The sequence below is a fragment of the Brassica napus genome, chromosome A2, assembly GCF_020379485.1.
Source record: "Brassica napus cultivar Da-Ae chromosome A2, Da-Ae, whole genome shotgun sequence".
In the NCBI taxonomy this organism is placed as follows: domain Eukaryota; kingdom Viridiplantae; phylum Streptophyta; class Magnoliopsida; order Brassicales; family Brassicaceae; genus Brassica; species Brassica napus.
Genome location: NC_063435.1, coordinates 17759674 through 17773658, shown reverse-complemented (window position 1 = coordinate 17773658; position 13985 = coordinate 17759674). Strand labels below are relative to the sequence as shown.

Sequence of the window (13985 nt, the reverse complement as noted above, 5' to 3'; positions counted from 1 at the left end):
TGGTTAACAGACTAGATCTCGTGTTTCAACGGTTAGTATATCGACGACGAGAGAGTGTCGATTGATGGTCTATTAAGACGTCGACCGATACACCTTTGCCAACGTCGATCGATAGTCAGTTGAGGACATCAATCGACGGGTTCTAGCCAGGGCTATGCGCGAGTATGATATGCCCTATTAAGATACTAAATTGGCGGTTAGCCCTCTCTAGAAATCCTAATATGATAGATAGATGTCAGGATGGGATAACAAGGGTGCTTGAGTATGCAATCCTATGATCAAGTTCTAGTTAGCAAGGCTAAAACAAGCAATGAATACAAATCTATCATGAATATCACAACAAGGCAGATCTATAGTTTGGGCTAATCCCACAAACCTATCTGAACCTTGGATCTAATAATTGAACTACTCAGACATAGCAAAGCAATTCATAACAATAAAGGAATAGAAACTCATAGTATAGATGAAAAGAAATGAAAACAAGGAGTTCCAATCACAAGTGATCTTCTCTCCCAAATGAAACTTGTAACAAAACTAAGTCTAGAAAAAGCTCTCCTGCCGTCAAAACACTTAGGCAGTATATAATCTACTAGGTTAAAAACTCGTCAGGGCATTTTGGTAATTTGGCTTGGCCTTGGTTTTTAAGTCTGCTGAATCAAAATGTCTCGTGTCTGGTGTCTCGACATCGATCGATGGTACTTGTGTACATCGATCGATATTAATCTTCATCTGTCGAGGCATCTCCTGGTATCGATCGTCAGCACTGATGTGCATCGATCGATTGTTCTTCCTCTCGTCGACCTCTACGTGGTCAGCTCGGGTGAAATGTCCTTTAAGCTTCAAAATGCTCCAAAGTCATTGCTTTACTCCGAAATGCACCTGAACCTGAAAACATACCTAGAAGAGTAGAAAACATAGATATATATATATATAATAAAATACTTATACACCATGGATAAAAACGGGTCAAATCCAAGGTATATCAACCAGGAAGGTCATCTGTGTAATGCAGCAGGTCAGAGGATAGATGCTCAGGAGGGTGCAAACCATGAGCCTGATGCTACTGCTACAGGTAATACCTTATCTGTAGATGAAGCTGTGCAACCCAAAACGTTGGTTGATTACAACCGTCCAGATCGATACTACACCAACAGATCAGCCATCCTTCCTCCCACCATTGAGAGGGATTTTGAGTTGAAAGTGCGGTACTACACACTTGTGGGACAGCTACCCTACCAAGGATTATCCCACGAGCATCCTATGGACCGTCTGGAGAAGTTCGAGGATCTGATTTCTGCTATTAGAGTCGAGGGAGTCTCTGAGGACTACATGTTATGCAAGCTCTTCAGGTACTCACTTGCTGGAGAAGTTCTGCTTTGGCTCAAGCAGTTACAACTAGGATCTCTTCAATTCTGAAGCGACATCAAGAATGCATTCTTATGCAATTTCTTTTATGAAGCGTGTGCTGAAGACTTGAGGAGCAAGATTTCTACATTCACTCAGGAGCCTGCAGAATCATTCAGAGACTCTTGGATCAGATTCAAGTTCTACCAAAGAGACTGTCCACACCATGGATTTAATAAAGTACAATTGCTCAGTACTTTCTACAGAGGCATCGCGGTACAGTACCAGATGGCTCTTGATGCTTCCAGTAATGGAAAGTTCAACACCAGGAATCCATAAGAGGCAGTTAAGGTTATTGAAAACCTAGCATCCAGCAACAGTACCAAAAACACTGATTTTGAGAGAAAGAGATCTGCCACCATCCTTGGGAATGATCAGATGGATGAGGTGAAGGCAAAACTAGACAATATTCACAAGCTTCTCAGGAAACAGATCAGCTTTGTTGAAGATGCAGAAGCTGTAGAGGGTAGAGCAGAAGATGAAGAAGTGAACTACATTGGTGGAGCTGGATTCCAAGGTTCTAGAAACCAGGGTGGAAACAGAAACTCCTATGGAAATAGGAGTAACTTCAACCAAAATTCACAGTACGAGAAACCATACAACAACAGCTACAGCAACAACATGAATTTTCAAAGTTCCTACTACCAGAAGCCATTGCCGCCTACTCAAGAGAGCAAGATTGAAGAGATGCTCGATGGGGTTCTTGAGGCACAGCAGCGAATGACAGTAGACTTCAATGGGAAGATAGATTATGTCTACACCAACCTGAACACAAAGTTTGAGACTTTGAGCACTCATGTGAAGAAGATGGAGATGCAGATTGTGCAGACAGGAGATGCTATTAGGAGGCATGAAGCTTCAACAAGAGGAGTAGGGGATGATGTGATAAAAACCACGTGAATGCCATCATTGAGGATGACTTTTGGCAAATGGTGAAGGAAGAGAAGCTGCAAGAAGGTGATTTTGAGGTAGAAAGTTTGAAGAGTTTCGGCAGATCACATTGGTGTCGATCGACGCCAGACACCGAACATTGATCGACATACACCACCACAAATCGATCGACAGGAACTCCAGAACATCGATCGACAACGCCTACAGAGTCAACCGCGTCTTGCAATGTCGTTAAGATTCTAACTCACGAGGAGTTCGCGGCGAAACATACACATCCGCCCAGCCCTGATAACGTCTGAATCGATCGACATGCCAACATCAACATCGATCGACACACATATGCCAATATCGATCGACAACCATCACCACCTATCGATCGACGAGCCCCTATTACATACGGAGTTCAGATGTCGAAGATAGATGTTGCACGACTTAACGCACCCAGGCCCAATCCCAAACCTTCAGAACACCCACAAGAGCCCGTCAGGACACCTTCATATGATGGAGAGGATCCTATGGAAGAGGATAGAGTTTCTACTGGAAGAACCCTAAGGAGAAGAAAGGAAAAAGTGGTGAAACATCTGAAGAGGGGGGCTAATGATAAGGAAAAGGAAAATTTCCGCAAGAGAGTCTTCAGGTTTCCTATAGATAAGCCATTCGAGGATGCTTATTACACCCACAGATTGTGGATGTTCTTCAGAGAAACAAGAGAGAAAGAAGAAGACATCAGAAGAATGTTCTGTGAAGCCAGAGAAAGATGAGGATGAGGATTACATTGAAGAAAAAGAGTGATCCTAGGAAATTTGCAATACCATGCACGGTGAAGGGTATTGAATTCCCACATGTCTTGTGCGACACAGGAGCATCAGTCAGCATCCTACCTAGGGTTATGGCAGACCATCAGGGTCTACATGTGGAGCCTTCGTAGGAATTAATTACTTTCGTGGATTGTTCCCAGAAGAACTCATGAGGAATTGTGAGAGACCTAGAGATGCAGATTGGTAATGCCCTAGTTCCAGTTGATTTTCATGTCTTGGACATCAAGTTAAATTGTAACTCTTCTCTACTACTTGGGAGAGCTTTCTTGTCAACAGTGGGAGCAGTGTGCAACTTGCAAACCAACCAATTGTGTCTAACACTCATCGATCCTAATGCCCACTACGACCCTATCCCAGTCACGAAGCCAAAGATGATCCCTAGAAGAATCAATGATCCAGGAATCATTGCAGCTTGCCATTGTAGAGATGAGTACGAAACTGAATATTCAGCATCGATCGAGACTCACACAGCAACATCGATCGACAGTGATCACCAGAAATCGACCGACACTGCCTATGACAAATCGATCGACACTGACGTCAACCATTCTCGAGAAGGAAATGACTCGATTGGCAGTTGGGCAGATGAATACCACCACGAAAGCTTTGCAGTAGAATCAACAACCTATGCCCCAAAGGCAGATAAACTACAAGCCAGTTTCACAGACAAGGAGCTGCTCAACATGCAAAGACGTGATAATACAGATCAGATTAAAGCTGAAGCTGCTTGGGAAAGAACTCGTTTCAGCCAATCGATCGATACTCATCATCAACAATCGATAGACACTCTTCGTCCAAAATCGATCGACATCAACAATACCACGTCGATCGACAACCATCCAATACAGAAAACCACTGTAAGCGAAAAAGATAAATTAGATAAACAGTATCTAACTCCAGACAAATTTGGTATTTTCAGGGACCCAGATGGCTATGTAAAAGCAATAGACGGCCGCACACTACACGTATCTCGCAAAGATATCGCAGATATTCTTCAGACATCCAATAGAGCAGACAATCTGTTCATGCATCACCGCAACAATCCAGAACAGAAGGCTACAAAGGAGTTCTATGACACAGCTGGTGGCATAGTAAACAACTTCAAACAACGATCTCGCCATACAACTCATCCATCAATTGAAGTTGACGTCCCAACAGTCGACAAACAGCAAGGATTCGGCAGAAGAGCTTATGATCTCTATGGTCACAGGAAATTATATTGGGAAGAGAGAGATGAGTATGGAGTCTATAAAGATGATCAGAGATACGCCATAGATCTAGATGGAAACACCATTCGTCTTAAGAGCGCGGATATCAGAAGAGTTCTGGAAAGAGCTTCAAGAGATGAGCCAAGCTACATATGTCTTCCTGAGCATGCTAACTTATTCACACATACCGAGCTGGTACCAGAGATCTACACAAAAGATGAGATCAATGAGATGTTCTATGGAGTTTGTGGTGAACACGAGAGGAACAAAGAAGCTTTCCAGATGAAGCTTGATGGTGTCTACTATCTATTAAATGATAGTATCATTTGGATAACTACTTGCATGGAGGAGATGAAGCAAGACATAGCCAGAATTCAGAACGCGACCGACACTGCTCGACGTCCATCGATCGACAGACGCAAACCACAATCGATCGACAGCAGACGACCCCCATCGATCGACAGGCACCATCGCACATCGATCGACAACCGCATGACAACATCGATCGATACCAATCCGCCACGCCCACATACGATGAAGTCTCAACAAGATTTCCACACCAGAGAAGAGATAGATTAGCTGGTAGAAGGGATCTATAGAGCTCTGGAAACCACAGAGGAGAGGCTTGATGGGAGATGTGATGACATCTATTTCCCAATGGATCTTAGCATTAGTGCTTTGACCTCCAAGGTTGAAGCTATACAAGGGGAGTTGGTGGAGATCCAGAGTTACATTGTCCGTCGACCAGAAGCAGCACTATCGATCGACATATACAACAACAAATTGATTGACATTCACAATCAAACATCGATCGACAGTGATAAAAACCAAGGCCGGCTGGTACCAAAGATGACATTGGACATGTCCAACACACCTTACCATACAGAGGAGATCTCAGCTGACACTAACGCCGCACTTACAAGACATCAGTCCAACCTTGAGAATCTTGGTGAAAGATTACATAAGATTGAAAAACACAACTGCAACAATGAAATATAAATGGCGCAGAGGGGATGAAGCAATGAGAGACTTCACTAGTACATGGTTCAACAAGCGCAAAGAAGAGATGGATACTTGTTTTCCAGAAAGTCCCAGTTCTCAACATTACTAGCCAAAACACCCTCCAAAGTCAAGCTATATGACTATAACAAAGCGCTGAGTGGAAGGCAACCCACTATTAGGTGTTGGTTTTTAATTATTCCAGGTCATATTAAAAAAACAAAAAAGAAGATCTGAGTAGACGATTGTCATCTATATCGACCGACACGAACCTATCGACATCGATCGACATTGCTTTACCTACATCGACCGATAACAACATCCTTACATCGGTCGACATTCATTCTGGTCCGGTATATCGTTCTTACTTGTTACATTGAGTCCTTATGATTAATTTCTAACCATAGCTCCGACTGAATTTGCACTGGGGACAGTGTAGTTTAAATCTGAGGAGAGGTTTACTGATATTTATTTACTTATTAGTCTTATTAAAATGTTTTCAAATTAAGTTATTATTTAGTCAAGAAGTGGATTATGAACTTTTAGATTTTGCTAGATATCTAACCACTCTTTAGCATCATTCTAGACTTACTAATGCAGATAGTACTAAAGATACTAAAGTGGATCAACCTGTCAACTATCCACTCTTGCTAAGATTGTTTTGAAGGAACCAAAGCTGACCTCCAACACTAAATTTGACACAATTGCTTGTCTTGGGGCTTGGTATGCATTGGATCAGATTCTTCAAAACAAGTCTGGAAAGTAAAGCCGTGTGTATATAGATTTATCACCCTTTCACTCCCTATTTTTGAAATATAGATTATAGATAGAATAAAAAAATTATTATTATATATTTATATATCTATAGAGATTTATTAGGAAGGAATTCGAACAGGACTTGGTAGCTACAACCATTAAGGCTTACTTCATAAGAATTTCATAGGTAAAGGATTAGAACAGAACTTGGTGGCTACAATCATTAAGGCTTGCTTCACAAATAATCCTATGATATAAGTCAAAAAGAAGTGAACAGGACTTGGTGGCAACCACCATTAAGGCTTGATTCATGAAAGTCTGTCTAATCTTGGTCAATGATTTTGCATATAAGCAAATTTTGACCAAGAGAGAAAATTAATAGAGAAAGAAGATAGGAACTAATGTTTATCTGTAGGTCTAGATACTTGTTTGAAAATCCTTGCATCATGTGATCTTTGTATCCTGTGATCGATACTCCCATTGTAAAGCCTTAAAAGATATAAACACGAATAATTGATTAAATAAATAAAAAATTACATTAAATTGGATAGATTTCATGAGAATACGATGTTAATCATTACTATTTATAAATATAAATATTTTCTTGAATTTGTTTTTTTTTTTAACTGAATATTTGCTTGAATCTTGAATATGTCATTAAACTCGTAAACTAAATAAGCTAATTAGGTATCCAAAAGAAAAGATACTAATCAATTTTTGCAAATATGATTTTTCAATTACTTTGTTACGTACTCTCTTTTTGAAACAATACAATTATTTATTTTATAATAACAATTAGCTATATTATTTTTATGACGTCTTTCGAAGATTTTTAACCATGTAGTTTCGCATTAACAACTTCATAATCAGGTTAATAATTATCGGTTATCGAACGTATATGTAATTTTTCTCATATCATAATTGTAATATCATAATAATAAATGAGCGTTAAAAAAAATAAAGTTAATATTTAATGACATCTTCAACAGGGAAGCTATGATTTATTCCTTTATCAACCAATGGATATTCTCTCTAGATTTGATTGTCTTCAGCGGCAGAGATATATCTCATCAACAGCATCGAAAAATACTGGGTTTTTTTCTCCAAGAATCATCTGACCATTTTATTATTTCACATCTAAAACGTTTGATCTGAAGTAGAATTGTTTGCCTAAACTTAAATCACTCCTACAAACGTTTAACTTAAGCAGAATTTATTAGATGGTTTAAAACGAAAAACTCTTGCAAATCCCAAATGTATTTTAAAACAAAAAAAAAACTTTGATGCAAAAGCATTATTTAAATAGCAAACATCAGGTCCAGATACATCATTAGCTTCGCCTATGCGAAACGTGTTTTCTTGACCAGCTTGGAAGATGCTTCTGCAGGAAGGTGTGTTTTGGATAAGTAAAATAAGAAACCTATTGCTGATGCAGGCCCGGCCCTGGACTAAATCCCATAAAGCATGGGTTTTAGGTACCAAAGATTATTGATAATTTAGGGGCACCAAATTACAAATAGTTACTTTGGGCTAGTAGGCTAAAACATGGGCTTTAGGTACCAAAGATTATTGATAATTTAGGGACTAAATCCCATAAATGTTAACATTTCTTGTTGTCTAAAGCATGGGTTTTAGGTACCAAAGATTATTGATAATTTAGGGACTAAATCCCGTAAATGTTAACATTTCTTGTTGTCTTACAGGTTCTGAGTTTGATAGAGCTTTCTTTTTGTATCCCATTAAATCTACCATTAATAATGATTACAAGTAGATGAGCTGTAAACAAGTTACGGTTGATTTTAAGAGAATCTTTATTTATTTTTAGAATATATATATATAACATTAAACGTAAATTATAGAGAGTAAATAGAAAAAAATCAAGTTTATGTTCTCCATTATTTACTGTATCTATTAATTCAAAATTGATCATTTTTGAATTATTTATGTTCCCCATTGTTCGTTGACGGTCGATAAAATTGATGTATCTCTCAGTTTTTATATAAGTTTTATTTTCTTTATCTTTTGTCCTAATTTTTATTGTTTAAGAACTTTTAAAAAGTAAACATGAAAGTATAATTATTTTTTTTCTCTTTGAAATTTTTAACATAACTACTTCGTAAATTTTATAAATTATAATTATTCTTCAAAATCGAAAAAAAATGTAGAACTTTACTATTTGATAAATATTGCAAATAAAATTATGAAAAATATTGAAATGTTATTCTTTTAAAAAATAACGGATGATTATAATCATACATTAGTATGTCTAACGTATTGTCGATAATATTAATAAACATAAAAGTATTGAAAACACTTTATTATACAAAATTTATGAATAACTTTACAAAAAAAAATTCAAAAAGAGTTATTGATATTTATATACTTTATTTAAAATTTGAAATTTTAATAATGTTGAGAATGCAAAGAAAAAAAATTAAGTGTAACTAAGGGCAACAATTTTTGGATGCGCTTTAGGTGCCAATAGACTCCGGACTGGCACTGTGCTGACGTAATAACGGGAGAACAACCAAATATACTTACTTGTAAAGGTAAGTGTGACAACCTGTCATGTGGACCCCAGATTTCACAGCGCTACAGCGCACCAACCCTAACACCTCACTGTGGGAGGAACTGCCTCCACATCCACCAGTAGGTTATTGATGCGCTTGCCGTTAGTCGAACCCAAGATCTCACCCTTTAACAACTCTCCACAAGACAAGTTGTCACCAATTGAACTGCAGATCAATTGGTGACAACTCATCCTGGAGGAGTGTTGTTAAAGGGTGAGGTCTTGGGTTCGAGTCTCACCAACAACCTAATTATGGAGTTAGAGAGAATTCATAATGGAGGGGTTGGGGTCGGTGCGTTGCAGCACTGTGAGCCGGATTCCGAGTGAGCGGGATGGGTTGTCACATAAAAAGTCGACTTTTTGTGACAACCCGCCCTGTGGGAACCACCCGTCCCATGGGCCCCAGGCTCACAGTGCTGCAGCGCACCGACCCCAACCCCTCCATTATGAGTTCTCTCTAACTCCATAATTAGGTTGTTGGTAAGCCTCGAACCCAGAACCTCACCCTTTAACAGCATTCCTACAGGATAAGCTGTCACCAATTGATTTGTGTTTCTAATTAATTAAATTGGTAAACCAATCTGGTTTTGTTCAATTAAGTATAAATCCAACAAGCAAATTGGTTTCTTAGGTTTTATTGATCGTTGCCTTATATAAATACACAAAAGTGTTTATATCTTCATCTATCTCAAAACCCTCGCCGCTTAACCTCACGCCTCAACTACTTCTCCCTTTTTCTTCTTGACGAGCGTGTAACATCACTTAGTGGTTTGTACGTCATCTTGATCAACACTCATCACTCGGAGGAGCCTTGCCATGCTGGAGTTGATGAAGATCACCGGAGCCAAGCCTTGTGATTGGACGTTATCTTTGCCTCGTGCCGGAGGTGGTACACTCGTCATGGTGAGAGACGAGCAAACCGAAGCCGCCGCGTTCCTCTCTGTCGACCATCAGCAGATACCGACGTGAACGCTTGGTCATTGGAGATGACATGTGTTGACGGAGAGCCATAGATGCAGCCTCGTGACGTTACATACATGGTTGTTGATGTGAAGAACATGATCAAAGACGTGAAGGGTTAAGTGTGGTCCTTCCTTGTTTTCTTGCGCATCAAGTTATGTGAAGCCGTAAATCTAACTAAACTAATTGCCTCTTTTCTTTTGTGTTAATGTTTTATGTGTCCGTATGGTCCTCCGGATGTGCCACTTTTTCAAACCAATCCAAGGTGAAACCTTAGCTTTCTTGGTGATCAAGTCATGTCATTGTTTTCCGATCTGATTCTGGTTCTCGTTATTGGCTAAGATGAGGGCTACTCCGTTAAATCCCGAGTTAGTTTAGTACTACTGTTATGGAAAGTCTAGTTTCGAAACATGATTCGTCTCCGTGAATCGAGTTTGGTTGAGAGTCTTGTTTGTTTATTATTATTTTTGATTGTTAAACTGGAAATAGAATAATAGAAGATTCAACGGTTGTGTGAAATGATTGATGTTAAAGAATGTTATATATGTATATAGTTATATAGTAGGGACTATATGAGGAGCGCAGGGGTCCAGAGAGATCTGGGCTAGCGACGCATATGAGTACGGGGACCAGAGAAATCTGAGCTAGCGACGTATAGAGTACGGGGGCCAGAGAAATCTGAGCTAGCGACGTATAGAGTGCGGGGGCACAGACACATCTGAGCTAGCGACGCATATGTGATGAGTACAGGAGCCCAGAGACGTCTGAGCTAGCGACGTATATATTGTGTGGTGTGGGGTGCAGAGACGTTTGCATATCGACGCATATTGGTGGAGTGTGGAGGTCCAGAGATGTCTGGACTAGCGACGCATATTATATTATCGTATATCCGTATGAGGAGAATGCGGGGTGTATGGACTAGCTATGTACCATCACCGTATTGTTTGTTTTGTGTGATGCGTTAGACATCTTGTTTGTTCATGCTAGAACTATGCGTACATAGTCGTAGTGCTATATTCTGAGTCAGTGGTTTGCGGTTTAGCATCCCATACCTCACTGGGTGACTCCCCTGTTGCCCATCCCTATTTCTTCCCATTGCAGGTGAGCTTACCGAGTAGTTGGATATCTAGACGGATTGGTGTCTTGGGGATCATCATATTTTTATCTCGGCTTTCATTCGATTTATTTGACGTATTTTTATAAATCAATTTAAAGATGTATTTCCTTTACATTTATTTTTATTAAATGTGTTTGAAATTTTATTCAGTTTTGAATAACCAATGTTTGATTCGGTACTTTTTGGTAAGTAGCACGCCGGTCTCGAGAGAGGAGGAGACGGGTGTTACAGTAAGTTTGCCCTGAATTAGTTTCCTTGTCGAAATAGATTTTTGTTCCAGATGTGTCATTTTAAGAACAGACTGTCTGAAAAATAATGATTGTTGAATGTTCCAAGAAGCATTAGAGTCGTATTCAGTTATCCGAAACAGAGAATAAGCCACAGAGTACCTCCTATAATCTTAGGATTTATGCTTGTTGCTACAACAACTCTTGGATCACCTCGGAAGCCGTCCTGGTGGCTGTGAAACGCCAGAGCTTGTTAATCAGTACTTAACGTCACAAACACATCAGTACAAAGGGAAAAACAGAGCAAAGGAATGTTTATGTACTTCCAAATAAGGCTGTCTGTAATTATTAAAGAGGTGAATAACTCAATATGAATTAGATAGATACCAATTTTGATGGTTGCCATGACACAGTATTTTCCTTGTGGAAGGTGGTCACTTACTGTACCCTTCACAGCAGTGAGCTCATCAATAATATCTGTAATAAGATTGACATTTAAATATCTTAAAGGTTACAATGGAAAGTTTGGTAGAAACAGCTAGTAGTATGATTACCTGGAATTTGGGTGTTGGAGTTAGCTAGACCAGGAAGTTCACTGTGATCAGGGAACCTGAAGTGTTCTTCAGGAATTGGAAAAACCGGTTCACTTATATCTTCGAAAGCGGTTGAATCACTGAAACAATCAAAAGAGGAGACGGTGGTGAGACGGTGGACGTTGACGGTGGCCGGCATCAGAGTTGCCTGATGATAACAGGAAAGAAATGGAATACTAATAATCAAACAGAGATTTATGAAAGAAGAAGAAAAAACATTGAAACGTGATTTTCATAACTCTTGAGTTTAAACGCCGTTGTATATTCAAACATTAAGATGAACATGAGTATGAAGAGCTTGCCACAGTGTTTCAGTTTCTTGCCTCCCCAAACCGGAGAAGGCGCAACTCCAAAGTGGAAGAAAAACAGCTGGATTTCAAATCATTGAAAACCATAGAAAAATTAGCCATTGAGCTTAGGAGTAAGTTTCTCTTGTATTAGGAATGGTGAGGATGGTGTTCATGAGATGAAGTCGAAATCTTTTTATAGGTGAAATGCCACCGATTTTGAAGGAGATGAGGAGCACTAGATGAGTAATCGTGGTTTGGGTGGGTCTAATGATTTAAGAAGGCTATTAATTGCGATGAATCACCTCATCCCATAACGAATTGGAAGAGATTAGTCGAAACCGAAACGACAATAACATAGATTGATACGTGTGGAATCCACACGAATATTGGTCTCGGACAACCTTCCAGAACCGCCAGGGTAGGTTACATCTTTGGAAATGTAGACAATGTAGAACCCTAGAATCTTCAGTCAACACAATCGAAGAAGACTATTGTTAAACACTGTTAGCTTTTGTGTGTATTCTATGAAGCCAACTTATGTGTTTCTTAGCCCAAAAACCAATTGCACATTAAGCTCGTTAAAGACAGAACCATAATGAAAAGCAACAATGGAAAAAAAACATGGACACATGTCACTCTCTCCTCATCCTAATAGATGATGTGGCAGTAGAGGAGAATAGAATAACTCAACTTTATAATATTATAGATAAATAAATATTTAAATAATAAAACTCTAAAAAAACAAAAAAATAATTTTTTAAATTTTTTCGAATTATACTATTTCGAAATTCAAACCCAAAACTTTAAAACTCACCTCTAAACCCTAAACCATCAATCCTAAACCCTATATTTTTAAAAAAGATACAGACCCTAAACCCTAAACCATCATTCCTAAACTCTATTTTTTTTCTGAAATACGAACCCTAAACCCTGAAACATTAATTCTAAACCCTAAACCCTAAACCATCAACTCTAAACCCTAAAACATCAACTCTAAATCCTAAGCCCTAAACCATCAACACTAAACCCTAAACCATCAACACTAAACCCAAAATTATCAACACTAAACCCTAAACCCTAAAAAGTAAACTCTAAATCCTAAACTCTATAACATCAACTCTAAACCCTAAACCCTAAAACATCAACTCTAAACCTTCAACTCTAAACCCTAAAACCCTAGAGTTGATGTTTTAGGGTTTATATTTGAAGGTTTAGGGTTTAGGGTTTACATTTAGGGCTTAGAGTTGATGTTTAAGGGTTTAGATTTGAAGGTTTAGGGTTTTAAGGTTTAGGGTTCCAATTTCAGAAAAATATAGGGTGAAGGGTTTAGAGTTGATGTTTTAGGGTTTAGATTTGAAGGTTTAGGGTTTAGGGTTTAGAGTTGATGTTTCAAGGTTTAGGGTTTAAAGTTGATGTTTCAAGATTTAAGGTTTAGAGTTGATGATTTAGGGTTTAAAGTGATGTTTTAAGTTTAGATTTAGAGTTTAGGGTTTACGTTTAGGGTTCATAGTTGATGTTTTAGGGTTTAGATTTGAAGGTTTAGGGTTTATGGCTTAGGATTTAGAGTTTAGAGTTGATGTTTCGGGGTTTAGGGTTTAGAGTTGATGTTTTATGGCTTATAGTTTATAATTGATGATTTAGGGTTTATAGTTGATGTTTTAAGTTTAGATTAGTTAACCACATATTTTTTTTTGTGAAAGTTAATCAAAGGATTATAAATGTCTTTTATCGTTTATTAAAGATGATGGTAAAAATCATTAGTGTAAACATGAAAAGTTGTACTTTGAAAATTGTATTTTTGGCAATTTTTTTTTTATAATTATATTTTCGTTAAAAGTTTAGAAAATAAAAAGTATATCAAATAAATTGTTTCGAAATCTATTTTTTAGGATTTTGAAAAAAGAAAATTTCTAAAAAATTACTACTAAATATTTTTTAAAAATCGTGTTTACTATTAAATAATTTTTTCAAAATTCATTTTTATTATCTTATTATATATATTTTTAATTATTATATATTTAAACACATGTCACAATATTAGAAAAAAAATTATTATCAAATAATATTTTGAAATTATCTTTTGATTAAGATTTTAAAAAAGGAAATTACTATTAAATAATATATAATTTTAACTACGAAATAGATTAATACAT

General features: G+C 37.9%; 1 non-coding gene across 1 annotated transcript; it reads right to left on the bottom strand.

Annotated features, from left to right (window-relative positions):
• Positions 1-1469: 1469 nt before the first annotated feature.
• On the bottom strand, positions 1470-1577 carry LOC125589567. Its single transcript, XR_007325736.1, has one exon. It is a non-coding gene; the product is annotated as a small nucleolar RNA R71 (small nucleolar RNA).
• Between the last annotated feature and the right edge of the window lie 12408 nt (positions 1578-13985).